The sequence below is a fragment of the Pristiophorus japonicus genome, chromosome 11, assembly GCF_044704955.1.
Source record: "Pristiophorus japonicus isolate sPriJap1 chromosome 11, sPriJap1.hap1, whole genome shotgun sequence".
Taxonomy (NCBI): domain Eukaryota; kingdom Metazoa; phylum Chordata; class Chondrichthyes; family Pristiophoridae; genus Pristiophorus; species Pristiophorus japonicus.
Window position 1 is genome coordinate 63,768,645 of NC_091987.1, and position 18,145 is coordinate 63,786,789.

The window sequence follows — 18,145 nt, forward strand, 5'->3', positions numbered from 1 at the left end:
AATGTGAGAACAAGTTCAGCCAAGCGGAGGAGGGTGGTGGTGGATGGGGAATGGTTGGGCCTTTGTTCAAAGAAGAAACGGAGCGCCCTCAGGCTGTCCTGGTGGGGGATAGAGGTATAGAGGTATTGGATGTCCATAGTGAACGGTTGGGGCCAGGAAACTGGAAACTGTTAAAGTGGCAGAGGGCATTGGAAGTGTTGCAAATGTAGGTAGGAAGAGATTGGACAAGTGGAGATAGGAAGAAATCACTTCCGTGGGGCAAGAACAGACTGAAACAATGAGTCTACCAGGGTAGTCCTGTTTGTGGATCTTAGGAAGGAGGCAGAAGCGGGCTGTGCGAGATTGGGGAACTATGAGGTTGGTGGCCATGGAGGGCAGATTTCCAGAGGAGATGAGATCAGTGACGGTCTGGGAAATGATGGTTGGATGTTCTGTAGTGGGATCATGGTCCAGGGGGAGGTAGGAGGAGGAGTCAGAGAGTTGGCGTTCAGCCTCCGCAAGGTAGTGGTCGGTTCGCCAAACAACAACACCATGTCAGCAGGTTTAATAACTATGTTGGGTTCAACAATTTCAAACCATAACCTCTGCCCCTATTATTTTCTTTTTTTCTGTTTTTTTCTCTTTCGCACGGCAGCTGTTGATGATTCTGCTATCTCCGTTTACACCCTATCTAGACTCATCTTTTGTTTCTTAACTTTTTCCATTACCATCTCCTTTTGCCTTGTACCATCATCTCTTTTGTCTCTTAATCTCTTCTGCCTTCCACCCTATCACAGACCTTCCTTTTTGTCCCTTCCTCCCCTCCCCCTTTCCCTGCCCCTACACTTGCTTCAAACCCTGTTACATCTCTGACCTGAAACGTTAACTCCATTTCTCTCTCCACAGATGCTGCCTGACTTGCTGAGTATTTCCAGCATTTTCTGTTTTTATTTTGGCTTAACTATTTCCAATTACTTCATCAATGACTTTCGCTCCATCAAAAGGTCAGGAGTGGGATGATTCCAGAGAGTTCAGCTACATTCACTACTCTTCTGATATTGAGGCAACCCATACCAGCATACAGCAGGACCTGGATAACATCCAAGCTTTGGCTGACAAGTGGCAGGTGATATTTGCATCACAGAATTACCAGGTAATGACCATCTCAACAAGTGAAAGCCATTCCATCTCCCTTTGTACTTTAATGACATCACCATTGCTGAGCACCCCCATCATCAACATCTTAAGGGCCACCATTGATCAGAAGCCTAACTCGACCAGCCATGTCAACACAGTGACTACAAGAGCAGGGTAGAGGCTGGTACTCTGTGACAAGTGACTTACCTCTTGGCACCTCAAACCCTAGTACAAGCCTCGAGCCAGGAATGTGATGGAAAAGTCACTAATTGTCTGGATGGGTGCAGCTACAACAACATTCAATGTACACAAGATTCAATTGTGACTGGGGGCCATTGGCGAGTGTCCCATCTTTGTCGGTTCCTTTGACTGAAGGTTATCAGGGATTTTAACTTCACTGAAGCTATCTTGAAAGCTAGGATGAGGGGATTGTCCTATGAGGAGAGATTGAGCAGACTAGGTCTATATTCACTAGAGTTTAGAGAATGAGAAGTGATCTTATTGAACCATATAAAATTCTTAAAGGATTTGACAGGGTAGATGCTGGGAGGATGCTTCCCCTGGCTGGAAAATCTAGAATTGGGGTCACAGTCTCAGAATAAGAGGTCAACCATTTAGGACCGAGATGAGAAGAAATTTCTTCACTCAGAGGGTTGTAAATCTTTGGAATTCTCTACCCAAAAGGGCTAAGGATGCTCAGTTGTTGAATATATTCAAGACAGAGATCGATAGATTTTTGGATACTAAGGGAATCAAGGGATATAGGGATAGTGCGATGGAGTTGAGATAGAAGATCAGCCATGATCTTATTGAATAATGGAGCAGACTCAAAGGGCCGAATCGCCTACTCCTGCTCTATTTCTTATGTTGTTATTATGTCCTTATAAGATTGTAAAAGGTATGGAAAAGAGATATCTGGAAAAATACTTTAAATTAAATTATGCTAGTTGGACAAGAGGTCACAGGTTTAAAATTGTAAAAAGCAAATTTAGGATTAATATTAGGTAAATTTTCTTCACACTAAGACCAGTCAATATATAGAATGGACTCCCGGATAAAAATGTGCAGGCGAAAACCCTGGAACCATTATGGAACCAATTGGATGCTCCCATGCATGGACTTTAGGATAATTCTGAAAGGATGAGCGAAGATGGACCGAATGGCTTCCTTCATCTATAATTCTCTTATAATCTTATGATATCACAGGGAGTTCCATTATCGACTTTATCAGTAACGTTCTCAAAGAAGTCAAAGAGGTGTGTCAGGCAGGATTTTCACATTCCAAATCCGCCCTAGTTGTTTCTTATTAAATCATTGCTATACTCCTTCAGCCTGCCATTAAGAATAGATTTCATTCTTTTATTTGTTATTGATGTTACATTAATGGTTATGTAATGCCTGGGTCAGATTTAGCGTTCTTTTTAAATATATGGCACTATGTTTGATTCATGATGACAATTGTGTATGCATGCCTGTTTATTGTGTGATGTCTGTAACACTGTTATGCAACACTGAATGTACCCTTACACTGTACACACCTTGCCTGTACACCAGAGGGTGCTGCTGCTGGAGACCTAAGGGTTACCTGCACACGGCAGGTAACCCAGTATAAAAAGGAACACACAGCTTGTTGTCCTCACTCAGGAGCTGCAAATAAAGGACTACAGGTCTACACAGTTTAAGTATCATACCCTGCCTCGTGGAGTCATTACTAAAGGTGCCTACATACGCTACAATAACCAGTGACTTTCTGCCTTGGTCCTTCAGCACCCAAGCAAATATGGCTTCTGACCTAGGGAATTTGTTTGTTTTAAGTCCCTTTCTTATCAAGTGCTTCTGCCACACTGATGTCAAGGACACCTACGATGTTGGGTGTGCTATAAAACTTGGACAGCAATTAATATTAGCCTCTTTACTGAGTTCAGCACTTTTGGAAAATATTCATTTTTCAATTAGTTTATCTACAAACTCATTTTGTTACTTTGTTTAATTCACTGCTTCTTTACTTCTTTAGAATTCTACCTATATACTCTTTTACTGCTAAGAAACTGGAAGAAATGTTTGGTATTGCGCTTTCTTATTCTCATTTTAAGTGACCCGTTAATCTATTTTGGTATCACCTTCTTAATGAAGGTGCAATAAAGTTCTTTAGATGCAACCACATAATGTTACAGCCCTGAATCTGTGTCAGGGCGTGTGTCTAGTGGGGCTCCAGCAGAGCTGCTCTCCAGTCATCTTGGTTAATCCTTGCACTGAACCAAGACCTAGCTCTGTCAAACCCGTATGGTGGCTGGTGTGCAACGGCCACCACATGTTAACAAAATCCACGGACAGGCATCTTCCACCCTTCAACATATATTTCGGGACCTGGAATATGCGGTCCTTCATTGAAACACCTGTGAACTCATCCCTTTTTGGCGTGGAAGTAAGTCATCCTCGATACGAAGGACTGCCTCTGATGATGATGACACCAATAGCGGAGCCTTGCATTTTCTGCCCTATAGAGTCCTTAATGGCCGTCTGGCGAGGAACTTGCATTCAAGTTCTTATTAATAGATCTGTTTAAAATGTTAAATGGCTAAATGCAGGAGGAATGGACTTGCATAGAATGTAAAGTTGTTCACATTGGCTTAGCAAGTAAAATTGGTTCCTGTTTCAAAGTTAAAGAAGCTCTACACTGGCAGCAGTCTGGCAGTTTCTGCACTTAAGACTCATCTGTTGTGGTGAAGAGGAACTTCTGGCAGGATACTGAAAGTGGCATTTGCCATGTGCAGTTGAACTCGTTTTTCCCATGAGGTGTGCTACTATATTTTTCAGAACCACTTAATTCCACTGGTCTGATTCAGAACAAGTTTACTCGTGCTCTGAAACATCTACCTGCACATGAGGGCCATTATAGAAATGCAAGATTTAATGGAATTTTTTCAAAACTGTTGATAGTTGCTCCATTTAAGCAGGTATTTTCAATTGGGTTTGGCACTTGGCACTCCCTGAGTGCATTCCCATCTCCAAAATATCTTCCTTTACATGGAAGAATGAGAAAGTTTAGACTGTGGATAACTTCAGAACTAACATTGATGCTGTTAAACAAAGCTTGAATGAGCAATCCTATTGCACAGTAGGATACTTCTAACTCGCTGCGAAGTTGGGACCTTTAGCGCCAGCCGTTAAGGCCGGTTTTGCAGAAAAAATGGCAGCCACCTCATTTCTGGTGCCGAATGCGGCGGCCACCATTTTGGGCAGGTCGGTAGTGCTGCCATTGCCTGCACTCGTTGCCTATATTTAAATGTCGCAGATCCTGACGTGCATCATCATCATCATCATAGGCAGTCCCTCGGAATCGAGGAAGACTTGCTTCCACTCTTAAAAATGAGTCCTGAAGTGGCTGAACAGTCCAATACGAGAACCACAGTCCCTGTCACAGGTGGGACAGATAATCGTTGAGGGAAGGGGTGGGTGGGTCTGGTTTGCCGCACGCTCTTTCTGTTGCCTGCATTTGATTTCTGCATGCTCTCGGCGATGAGACGTGCAACGCCTGAATTGACACACGATCTGTGATTTTGGACATTGCCGCTCTTAATACCGCCCTCACCAAATCATGCATGAAAGAACGTGTGTGCAGCAGTACAACAGAGGTGCTGCCAGCACTTCTTAAAGGGACACACACATCTTTCAGGTAAGTTTACATTTTTGCTTTTGAATTGTTCTTTACATTTTATTGGAGTAGTGGCTTGGTGCAATGCATTTAAAAAGTTGTTAGTGTACACGGAGTGCAGGGACTGCTGCTGGACATTTGCAAGGCTTTTTCTGTTAAAGGAAGGCCTCTGAGAAGACCACTTGCTCCCAATCCTGGGTGCTCTAGTTGAAGTCCCGCTTGGGTTGCACCATCACATGGAGATGGAGCAGAGTCAGGAAAGGGGACAAGCTGCTTGCAGAGGGAGGAGGAAGAGGAGAGAATGAAGCAGAAGAAGAAAAAGCAGAACCAGACAGCCCCATTCTGGCCGGGATATCCGGGATCGAATCATCCGCCTGCGGTACCAGTGAACACAACTCCAATACCCCTTTCAACTTTTGTTCCACACCTTATCTTTCCTCTGTTACTGACCATCACAGTGTCCTCTTGGCCATAATGCTGAAATAAAACCACCACAAAGCAAACTTACCAATCCAACTTTATCCATATATGCATCCAATATCGCATCAAAAAAATCAACTAATCACCCTTGTGCATTCCCCTAGTGACTGTCTTGCTTGTGCCTTGGCATATCCTAGTGATGTCACACTGTGCTACCCCAGAGGCTGCAACATGGCTGATGGAAGCCTGCTGACATTCCATGGGGGACACTGCAGATGGTCTTGACTTTGAGGCGTTGGTGGCTGTGAGTGTGAAATCGAGTGACGGTGTTTTTTCTTCCTCTTCTTCACTCTCCTCTCCCTCTTCTTGGTCAACCATTGACTGGGCAGGCTGGATTTCCTGGGTGTCTGAAATGAGGAAGGCACAAGAGTAGGGTTGTGGTGAGGGGAGTGCGATAAAGCAAGAGGTGTATGCTTAAAACCATGTGCAACTTGTAAATCAGAAGAGATTGTAGGATGAGGGGGAAGTAGGATGAGAAGATGAGAAGGAGGATAACGTATAAGGATAACAGCATCTTGTAGTCTTTCAGCCCCGCCACTGGCCAAAGGCTCAGTCATGCCCCTGCCAAGAACGGCCAGCACTGTCTCCACCAAGGGATGAGGTGAAGCTAGGAATGTGAGGTGTTTGTAGAGGTTTGTAGAGAGCTTGTAGAGAGCTTCGTGTTTGGTAGAGATTGTTGGTAGGCGAGTGATGAGGGGGGTCATGCATTGAGCAGTGTGGTGCAGTTGGTAGAAGACAGCTTTTCAAGATGCATTAGCTGACCTTGACCACTGGTCTGAGGTCATGAAATTTCTTTGGACGCTGGAGCCAAGTCCTGGGGCTGACACTGCTGGCAGTAACCACCTCAGCGATCTGGTCCCTCATCCTTCTTTCTGGAGAGCCTCATTGCCCCCTGTGGGCAGAGCACCTCTCTTCCAGTGTTGACCCCCTGCACAAAGCTGGATGCTGTGTCCGAGACCCTGGGTGCCATTTCCCTGGCTTGTTGAGTAATATGTGTTAGTGCTGAAGCAATTTTAGCATTTTTTTTACCTGCAGAAGGCTGTTCAGCTTTAAGAGCTGCAGATGGCCTTGACGAGGAGCAGGTTAGCTTTAAGTGAAGCCAGCCTCGCTCCGGTGACACGAACTTTGGCCTCCGGCTGAGCACACAGCCTGTCAGCAACCATCCCGCACTAGACGGTGGGCTCCTATCATGTTAATTAGCAGGCAGCACCAAATTGATGCGCTGCCTGCACTTTCTAAATGGGCGCAGGTATATCTCACATCGCCCTGTCTGCACCCATTTTCTATGCTATCGAATTTCACCCCTGCCATTTATCCCTTGTGAAGAGGAGATCCAATTAAAGATCCTGGCCAGTTCATTCAGATGTGGGACCAGAGTGTGACTGGCAGTCTGACTGGGATTCAAATCAAAGTGCTTTGAACAATAATCCAATCTTCAACTACTAGGCTGCTAAAAAGTAACACTCATTCTCAAGTACAAATTCAATTTGTACCATTTGCATCATTGGTCCCTTAAAATCTACCTCAAAATATTTCACTGTTGTACTTGGCAAATGTAGGCAAGTGAACAGAAAAGCAGATTTTGTGTCTGCACACATGCGAGGATTGGACTCAGTGTTTACATAGGAGTGACTTCTTTCCATTTTTAAGTCTTTTTTTTGTCATGTGGAAGCATTATGCAGTTCAGCAAAGTCTCCTTTATTGGCATGAAACTCTACTCTTAGAAAAATAATATTTATATCTAATTTTTTCACATATCCTTCTGTTTGAAAATAAATGCATTTATATATACTGCTCTGCAATCAATTTGAAATCTATCACCTTGTTTGTTCACCTGAAATGTGCTCCCAGCTCAGTGCTGAAGTTGACGGTCATGGAGGCTAAAAGGTATTCTCGAAGTTTTGGACTCTTGTCTCTCTCTGAACAATAAACAATCTGCTGTATTTATAGATGTGTAGCTTTAAACTAATCTTATCTCAAACATCTTTATATTAGTGTTTCTGGGATGGGGAAATCAAGGAGTGGGGATGCAGTTCCTGGTGCACCACCACAAAGCCACCTAGCCCAATCCTCTGCATCGAGATACATAATTTCCATATCATTTTCACAGAGGAACGATGGAATTCCTCCAGCGCATTAGAGATAGTGCGGAAGATTATAAGCATCTCTTAGCAAACGTGCACAGCGTATTCACATTGATGCATCAAAGAATGTATCAAGCCAATGGACTGGATTTTCGGCGCTCTTGCGCCTCGGTTAGTGCCCGGCTAGCGTTAAATGCTGTTTCTGGATGTGATGCCGGGCATCCAGGATTTACCAGCCGGTAGATTCGGCTAATGGTTAGCGCCAGTGTGAAAACTTACCGCCCTACCTGTTATATATATGGACTTGTATTTACTCTGTACAGCCACCAGAGGCCTCATCCCCCGGAGTCCCAAGGGATCCCAGAAACCCTTGGGAGCACAGGTATTTAAGAAGACTTCACAGGTTGGAGAGGCACTCTGGAGACCTGCAATAAAAGACTAAGTTCACACTTTACTTTGAGCACACAGTGTTCAGTCTGACTCTTTCTCCATATACAACAACTGGCGATGAGATACAGATAGCGAACCCAAAGATGCGGAGAACAGTGGGCATCCTGCAGAAATTTTCAGAGGGAGATGATTGGGAAACTTTTGTGGAGCGACTCGACCAATACTTCGTGGCCAATGAGCTAGATGGCGAAGAGAGCGCTGCCAAACATAGAGCGATCCTCCTCACCGTCTGTGGGCACCAACAATGGCCTCGTGAAGAATCTGCTCACTCCAGCGAAACCCACGGAGAAATCGTATGATGATTTGTGCACACTGGTCCGAGAGCATTTGAACTTGAAGGAAAGTGTTCTGATGGCGAGGTACCGGTTCTACACCTACAAGAGGTCTGAAGGCCAGGAAGTGACGAGTTATGTCGCCGAGCTGAGACGCCTTGCAGGACATTGCGAATTTGAAGGACATTTGGAGCACATGCTCAGAGACTTTTTCGTACTTGGCATTGGCCACGAAACCATACTTCGCAAACTTTTGACTGTAGAGACCCCAACCTTGAGTAAGCCCATAACGATAGCCCAGGCGTTCATTGCCACCAGTGACAAATCTCTCAGCATACAAGTGCTGCTACAAGTACTGTGAACAAAATTATGTTGTTTTCGAATTGTAACGTACAGGGCAGGTCACACATACTTGCAGCTACACGTCCGCAGATGTCTCAGAGTCCACCTTTAAGGATGATGAATGCAAGGCCATTAACACCTTGTTGGCGCTGCGGGGGTGATCATCATTTCCATTCATGCCGATTCAAAGGATACGTTGGCAAGGGCTGTGGAACAATGGGGTGTCCAACGAGTGTGCAGGCGAGCTGCTAAGCCTGTTAAACCTGCAAACCACCACGTTGCAGAGGAGGACAGATCCATGGAGGATCACTACGAACCAGAGCCTCAGATAGAGGAGGCATAGGTACATGGGGTGCACACATTCACAACGAATTGTCCCCCAATAATGCTGAATGTTGAACTAAATGGACTCCCGGTGTCAATGGAGCTGGACACAGGCGCGAGCCGGTCCATCATGGGCAAAAACATTTTCGAAAGGTTGTGGTGCAACAAGGCCTCAAGGCCAGTCTTAACTCCAGTTCGCACGAGACTAAGAACTTACACTAAAGAACTGATTCCTGTAATCGGCAGTGCTACCGTAAAGGTCTCCTACGATGGAACGGTGCACAAGCTACCGCTCTGGGTGGTACTGGGCGATGGTCCCACGCTGCTCGGCAGGAGCTGGCTGGGAAAGATACGCTGGAATACCAACGCATCGGCCCGCATCCAGAGATGGGCGCTCATGTTGTCCGCATACAACTACGCCATCCGCCATAGGCCAGGCACAGAAAACAGTGCCAATGCTCTCAGTAGGCTTCCATTGCCCACCACGGGAGTGGAAATGGCACAGCCCGCAGATTTAGCCATGGTTATAGAAGCATTTGAGAGTGAGCAATCACCTGTCACTGCCCGGCAGATGAAAACCTGGACAAGCCAGGACCCCTTATTATCTCTAGTCAAAAGCTGTGTGCTTCACGGGAGTTGGTCCAGTGTCCCAGTGGAAATGCAGGAAAGATAAAACCGTTCCAGCGATGCAAAGATAAAATGTCTATACAGGCAGGCCGCCTTCTGTGGGGCAATCGAGTAGTGGTCTCCAAGAAGGGCAGAGAAACCTTCATCAATGACCTCCTCAGTACCCACCCAGGGAGCGTAATGGTGAAAGCAATAGCCAGATCCCACATATGGTGGCCCGGTATCGATGTGGACTTAGAGTCCTGTGTTCACAGATGTAATACATGCTTGAAGTTAAGCAATGCACCCAGGGAGGCACTGCTAAGTTTATGGTCTTGGCCCTCCAAACCATGGTCTAGGGTACACGTTGACTATGCAGGCCCGTTCTTGGGTAAAATGTTCCTTGTGGTTTTAGATGCATACTCCAAATGGATTGAATGTGAGATAATGTCGGCTAGCACGTCCGCTGCCACTACTGAAAGCCTGCAGGTCATGTGTGCCACACACGGCCTACCCGATGTCCTGGTGAGCGACAACGGGCCATGTTTTACCAGTGCTGAGTTCAAAGAATTCATGACCTGTAACGGGATCAAATATGTCACATCTGCCACGTTTAAATCAGCGTCCAATGGTCAGGCAGAGAGAGGATTGCAAACCATCAAGCAAGGCTTGAAGAGGGTAACTGAAGGCTCACTGCAGACTCGCCTATCCCGAGTCCTGCTTAGCTACCGCATGAGACCCCACTCACTCACTGGGATCCCATCTGCTGAACTGCTCATGAAAAGACCACTTAAGACAAAGCTCTCGTTAGTTCACCCTGATCTACATGAACAGGTAGAGAGCTGGTGACTTCAACAAAGTGCATACCACGATAGCGCAAATGTGTCATGCAAGAGTGAAATCAATGATCCTGTATTTGTATTAAATTATGGACAAGGTCCCAAGTGGCTTCCCAGCACTGTCGTGGCCAAAGAGGCGAGCAGGGTGTTTCGGGTCAAACTTTCAAATGGACTTATTCACCGGAAACACTTGGACCAAATCAAACTCAGATTTCAGGGACTATCCTGAGCAACCCACCTTGGACCCTACCTAATTGATCCCCCAACATACACACCAGTGGCAACCGACACCACGGTTGACCACGAAGCAGAACCCATCATTCACAGCAGTTCTGCAGGGCCCAACACACCAGGCAGCCCAGCAAGTCAAGCTGCACAGCAGCCCAGCGAGCACCTAACAAATGATTCAACAACACCAGCTTTCACACCGAGACGATCAACCAGGGCAAGAAGGGCCCCAGATCGACTCACATTGTAAATAGTTACACTATTGACTTTGGAGGGGAATGTTGTTATATATGTGGACTTGTATTTACTCTGTACAGCCACCAGAGGGCTCATTCCCCGGAGTCCCAAGGGATCCCATAATCCCTTGGGAGCACAGGTATTTAAGACGACTTCGTCGCTTGGAGATGCACTCTGGAGACCTGCAATAAAAGACTAAGGTCACACTTTACTTTGAGCTCACAGTGTTCAGTTTGACTCTTTCTCCATACACAACAGTTTCCATTCATGCTGATTCAAAGAGTACGTTTGCAAGGGCTGTGGAACAATGGGACACCTCCAACGAGTGTGCAGGTGAGCTGCAAAACCTGTTAAACCTGCAAACAACCATGTTGCAGAGGAGGACAGATCCACGGAGGATCACGATGAACCAGAGCCTCAGATCGAGGAGGCAGAGGTACATTGGATGCACACATTCACCACGAATTTCGCCCCAATAATGCTGAATGTTGAATGAAATGGACTCCCGGTGTCAATGGAGCTGGATACGGGCGCGAGCCAGTCCATCAAGGGCAAAAAGACTTTCGAAAGGTTGTGGTGCAACAAGGCCTCAAGGCCAGTCTTAACTCCAGTTCGCATGAAACTAAGAACATACACGAAAGAACTGATTCCTGTAATCGGCAGTGCTACCGTAAAGGTCTCCTATGATGAAGCGATGCACAAGCTATCACTCTGGGTGGTACTGGGCGATGGTCCCACGCTGCTCGGCAGGAGCTGGCTGGGAAAGATACACTGGAACTGGGACGAGGTCTGAGCGCTTTTGCCCGCTGACGACAATTCGTGTGCCCAGGTCTTAAACAAGTACCCTTCGCTGTTCGAACCAGGCATCAGGAAATTCCAAGGAGCAAAAGTGCAGATCCACCGAATTCCGGGGGCGCGACCCATCCATCACAAGGCGAGAACAGTATCATACACGATGAGAGGAAGGGTAGAGATTGAGCTAGACCGGCTGCAAAGAGAGGGCATCATTTCCCCGATTGAGTTCAACGAGTGGGCCAGTCCTATCATTCCAGTCCTCAAGGGAATTGGCACTGTCAGAATCTGTGGCGATTACAAAGTAACTATCAATTGTTTCTCCCTGCAGGACAAATACCCACTACCAAAGGCCGACAATTTCTTTGCAATGCTGGCGAGAGGAAAGACATTCACGAAGCTGGATCTGACATCAGCCTACATGACGCAGGAACTGGAGGAATCATCGAAGGCCCTCACCTGCATCAACACGCACAAAGGTATTTTTGTTTATAACAGATGCCCGTTTGGAATCCGATCAGCGGCGGCGATATTCAAGAGAAACATTCAAAGCTTACTGAAGTTGGTCCCGCACACAGTGGTCTTCCAGGATGACATCTTGGTCACAGATGGGAACACAGTCGAGCATCTGCAGAACCTGGAGGAGGTTCTTAGTCAACTCAACCGCATGGAGCTCAGGTTAAAATGCTCGAAGTGCATTTTCCTGGCATCTGAAATGGAGTTCCTGGGAAGGAGGATTGCGGTGGACGGCATCAGGCCCACCAACGCGAAGATGGAGGCAATCGAGAACGTACCGAGGCCACAGAACATGACGGAGCTGCGGTCATTTCTGGGACTCCTGAACTACTTTGGTAATTTCTTACCGGGTCTCAGCACACTGTTAGAACCACTGCATGTCTTAATACGAAAAGGGGACGAATGGGTTTGGGGCAAATGCCAAGAAAATGCCTTTGTAAATGCGAGAAAATTGTTATGCTCAAACAAATTGCTTGTGTTGTATGATCTATGTAAACATTTGGTACTAGCATGTGATGCTTCGTCATATGGCGTCGAGTGTGTATTGCAACAAGTTAATGATTTCGGGAAACTGCAAACAGTTGCTTATGCATCCAGGAGTCTGTCTAAGGCTGAGAGAGCCTACAGCATGATTGAGAAAGAAGCATTAGCGTGTGTCTATGGGATAAAGAAAATGCACCAATACTGTTTGGGCTAAAATTCGAATTGGAAACTGACCATAAGCCACTTATATCCCTGTTCTCTGAGAGTAAAGGGATAAATACCAATGCATCGGCCTGCATCCAGAGATGGGTGCTCACATTGTCAGCATACAACTACTCCATCCGCCACAGGCCAGTTACAAAAAACTGCGCCGATGCTCTCAGTAGGCTTCCATTGCCCACCACGGAAATGGCGCAGCCCGCAGATCTAGCTATGGTTATGGAAGCATTTGAGAGTGAGCAATCACCCGTCACCACCCGGCAGATCAAAACCTGGACAAGCCAGGACCCCTTATTATCTCTCGTCAAAAGCTGTGTGCTTCACGGGAGCTGGTCCAGTGTCCCAGTGGAAATGCAGGAAGAGATAAAGCTGTTCTAGCGACGCAAAGCTGAAATGTCTATACAGGCAGGCCGCCTTCTGTGCGGCAATCGAGTAGTGGTCCCCAAGAAGGGCAGAGACACCTTCATCAATGACCTCCACAGTACCCACCCAGGCATCGTAATGATGAAAGCAATAGCCAGATCCCATGTGTGGTGGCCCAGTATCGATGCGGATTTAGAGTCCTGCGTTCACAGATGTAATACATGCTTGCAGTTAAGCAATGCACTCAGGGAGGCGCCACTAAGTTTATGGTCTTGGCCCTCCAAACCGTGGTCTAGGGTACACGTCGACTATGCAGGCCCATTCTTGGGTAAAATGTTCCTTGTGGTTGTAGACGCATACTCCAAATGGATTGAATGTGAGATAATGTCGGCTAGCTCGTCCGCCGCCACTACTAAAAGCCTGCGGGCCATGTTAGCCACTCACGGCCTACCCGATGTCCTGGTGAGCGACAACGGGCCATGTTTTACCAGTGCTGAGTTCAAAGAATTCATGACCCATAACAGGATCAAACATGCTCCGTTTAAACCGGCGTCCAATGGTCAGGCAGAGAGAGCAGTGCAAACCATCAAGCAAGGCTTGAAGAGGGTAACTGAAGGCTCACTGCAGACTCGCCTATCCCGAGTCCTGCTTAGCTACCACATGAGACCTCACTCACTACTGAGATCCCACCTGCTGAACTGCTCATGAAAAGAGCACTTAAGACAAGGCTCTCGTTAGTTCACCCTGATCTACATGAACAGGTAGAGAGCAGGCAGCTTCAACAAAGTGCATACCATGATAGTGCAAATGTGTCATGCGAGATTGAAATCAATGATCCTGTATTTGTATTAAATTATGGACAAGGTCCCAAGTGGCTTCCCGGCACTGCTGTGGCCAAAGAGGGAAGCAGGGTGTTTCGGGTCAAACTTTCAAATGGATTCATTCACCGGAAGCACTTGGACCAAATCAAACTCATATTCGCGGAGCAACCCATCTTGGACCCTACCTTTTTTGATCCGCCAACATACACACCAGTGGCAACCGGCACCATGATTGACCACGAAGCAGAACCCATCATCCACAGCAGGCCCAGCTGGGCCCAACACACAAGGCAGCCCAGCAAGGTCAGCTGCACAGCAACCCAGCGAGGACACAACAAATGATTCAACAACACCAGCTTTCACACCGAGACGATCAACCAGGGCAAAAAGGGCCCCAGATCGACTCACATTGTAAATAGTTACACTATTGACTTTGGTGGGGGCGGGGGGAGTGTTGTTATATATATAAACTTGTATTTACTCTGCACAGCCACCAGAGGGCTCATCCCCTGGAGTCCCAAGGGATCCCATAATCCCTTGGGAACACCGGTATTTAAGGAGGCTTCACTGGTTGGAGAGGCACTCTGGAGACCTGCATTAAAAGATTAAGGTCACACTTTACTTTGAGCTCACAGTGTTCAGTCTGACTCTTTCTCCATACACAACACTACCGTCCATTTTTAGTGTGATGGTGATGTCAATCGTTGTGCAATCCTGCGCTAGCGCCTCGGATGGAACATTCAGCCTTAACACCTCATTTAATGTCCACCCCAGGAAACGCCTGAAAAAACCAGGCGGTCCCAGGGTGCAGCAGGCGGTATTGGCAGCATTTTTAAATGGAGGGATGAGGATCCTACATCGCAGGTCACATTTACAGCAACGGTTGCGCACATAATGCTGTGTGAGGCTCCAACTTGCAAACTTCACTTTTATCTGCCATTACATTGCCCTTACAACTTCAGTGAGAAAATTTAATGGGGCTATCACTAGTTCGCCAGCGTATCATGCTCCATGCTATTGGCAGGCGGTGTCAAGCCAGAAGAAGGGTTCTTGGCCATATCGGCCCATGGATGATGAGAGGCCGAAGATGTCTGGGAAGGAGCGCTTACCCCCCACAGGTTTACAGGCACCAATGCTCATACCTCCAGCTCTCTGAGGAGCAGTGTGTGAGAAGGATGTGCTTCTGAAAAGAAATGCTGACACAGATATGCCATCTCCTACAGGAAGACCGCTGCCTTCAATACTCCCCTCAATAGGTATCCGAGTTCATTGTGGTGTACTGCACAACTTGGCCATCATGAGGTGCCAGGCATTGCCACTGGCGATTGCAGGCCCACCTCAGGAGGAGGAGGACGATGAAGAGGAGCCTGGCGAGATCCCCAGTGGATAGCCATCCATACCACGAGGGAGACAGCGTGGAGATGCTGCTGGACTAAGAGTCACACGTCGCCAGCTCGTAATGCACCAGATCTCCTAAATGGAGAAAACTGAGGGATGGAGCTGATACTGGACACTCTATGTGCCTCCATAAAGCCAGATATCCGGTGAACGTTGGAATGATGCACAAGACACCAATGGCGAATGATGATTGTCATGTATCCTACATGACTACTATTGGTACTATCTCAAGATGTGCCACCAGAGGGCACTGCAGTGGGAGACTTGTAGGTTACCTGTATAGTTGTGCCTGGCCAAGTATAAAAGGCAGGCCACCAGATGTGATCCTCACTCTGGAGTTAACAAATAAAGGACTAAGATCACTGCAGTTCAAGTACAACACATTGCCTCGTGGAGTCATTCCTAGAGCATCTAAGGACATAACAATTGGTGACGAGATTACGAACTTTCATGCAAAAATGGCTACCCTTGGCACGTTGCAGCAGTTCGCCGATGGTGATGATTGGGCTGCCTTTGTGGAGAGGCTCGAACATTTCTTCACAGCAAACAACCTGGCAGGAGACGACCCGGCCACACTGGCTGATAAGTGCAGAGCTATCTTGCTAACCAGTTGTGGGCCCACCGTCTAGGGCCTCGTCAGGAACTTGCTGGCACCAGCGAAGACAACGACCAAGACGTACAAGGAGCTCGTAACCCTGATCCATGAGAAACTCAAGCCCAAGCAGAGCATCCTCACAGCCAGTTACCGGTTCTATACCCACCGACAGCCCGAAGGCCAAGAAATCACGATGTGCGCCACAGCCCTCAAGAGGCTGGAGGCACCATGCGAGTTCGGCACCCAACTAACGAAGCGCTGCGGGACATTTTTGTCATTGGAATTGGCCATGAGGGCCTCCTTCATAAGTTACTGTCGGCGGATGCCACAGTCACAGTGCAGAAGTCCATCTCTGTGAGCCATTCATTCATGACCTCGACCTGCAGCTCGAGGCAGATGACTCACCCGCAGGACTCAAACCTGGCAAGTAATGTGCACAGAGTGGCGCCGTTTAGAGGCTGGACTGTAGAACGTGAACCCTCTCAGGGAAGAGAGAACAGGCCCATGCGTCCCTTAACTCAGAATCCGTTGAGTGGGGCTAATCAAGTAGCACCATGCTGGTGTGGCGGAGGGAATCACAGGGCTCTCCAGTGCCGCTTTAAAGACTATTTATGCAAAGTCTGCAGCACAAAGGCCACCTCCAGCGAATGTGTAAGAGAAATATGACTCACTGTGTCGATGAAGAGTCTGCAGATGGCCAGAAATCCAGCGCGGATTATGAATCGATAGGCAGAGAGGCAGCCCAGCCGCACGGGGAGGTACATAGCATGTTTACCTGCACCACCGAGTATTCCCCGCTGAAGATGGAAGTCGAGATAGATGGCATTCCAGTCTTCACGGAAGTGGACACGGGGGTGAGCCAGTCAGTGATGAATCAAGAAGCCTTTGAGAGGCTATGGGACAATCAAGCTGAACCACCCAAGTTGGTCCCAGTTCAGGCAAAGCTGCGCACCTACACCGATGAATTTATCCCAGTCGTTGGTAGTGCGAATATGATGGCGCGGTGCACAAGTTACCTCTGTGGATTGTTGCAGGTGATGGACCAACACTGCTTGGCAGAAGGTGGATGGAGAAGATCCATTGGAAGTGGGAAGGCTTCACCCCTCCAGCGATTGATGGCCTCTATGCTCAGAGGCAAAGCAAGCCCTCACCTGAGGGTGGACCCGGCACCGGAGAGCAGACTAGCATGGCACCCGAGGTACAGACCACTCAGCACGACTGCGTGGAGATGATCCAGCTGAAACGACCCGAACCCACCTTCCAGGCTCCAGTGGCAGGACTCCGGAGGAAGAAAATCGGATCCAGAGGCGACTTCCCAGCTTCGGAGACAGAACCCTGGGAAAAGAGGATCACCGCAGTCGACATCGTGGATGGAGGAAAGATGGCGCTCAAACCACGAGGTGAGGCGCTGAAGAAAAAGATGGCCACGGCCAGACCACGAGGTGCAGCGCTGATGGAGCAACATGTGGCACCAAATGGAAAAGAGGATTGGGGCTGTCTTAAAGGAGGCCTGCAACCCACTACAATTAAAAGGACAGTTTCACACACTTAAGCAATGTAATAGTAACTGTAAGTCAGAGACAAAATGTGTAATTGATCATGTAAAATGTGTAACTGATAATCTGAACTGTGCACATGCAACCAGTGAGGAAAAGTCGCGCGATCGAGATCGGACCCACAGAGTGTCCATCATAAGTAATGAAAAGTTGTGCGATGTAGGATTTCAACTGCACGCAGCCAATGCAGCGGGCAGACACCCATCGGGAGCACACAGGTCCAGCGAGTTACCCAATGCTGTAGCCTGCGTCCCGGGACCAGAGTCATGCACCATGAAGTGTGGCCACAAGCAGCCAACACATGCGAGCTGCAGAGCAAGCGACCTCAGCAGGGCAACAGCACTGGTATCGATACCATGCCCTTGATCGGCTCCACCTCTCAGGCACCTGATGGCACCGATTGCCACGAGCCTGAAGGAGCAGACTGTGCTAAGGCACAGTCCCCAGACCCCATCGTCACCAAGGCCATACCCATAAACGAAGAGTCACCCACCACATTTCCCCCAAAGGGGACCGGGACCAGCCAGAATCCCAAACCAAACAACGCCCAGACCAGCGAGTCAGCAGACCCCTGTGCACTGCTAGGCGACAGCTCCTCAGGAAGCAGCAGCGACCCAGGGCACAAAGAAAGGACAGGGAGGTCACAGGCATCTGTGAACTGGCTCGACACTAGGGACCACGCAACAGCCCCAAGAGCAGGCAACTCGTCAATCGGGTTCCCACTGCCAGCACTGGGCACTGAGCCGTCACCAGACTGCAAGGACTCAAT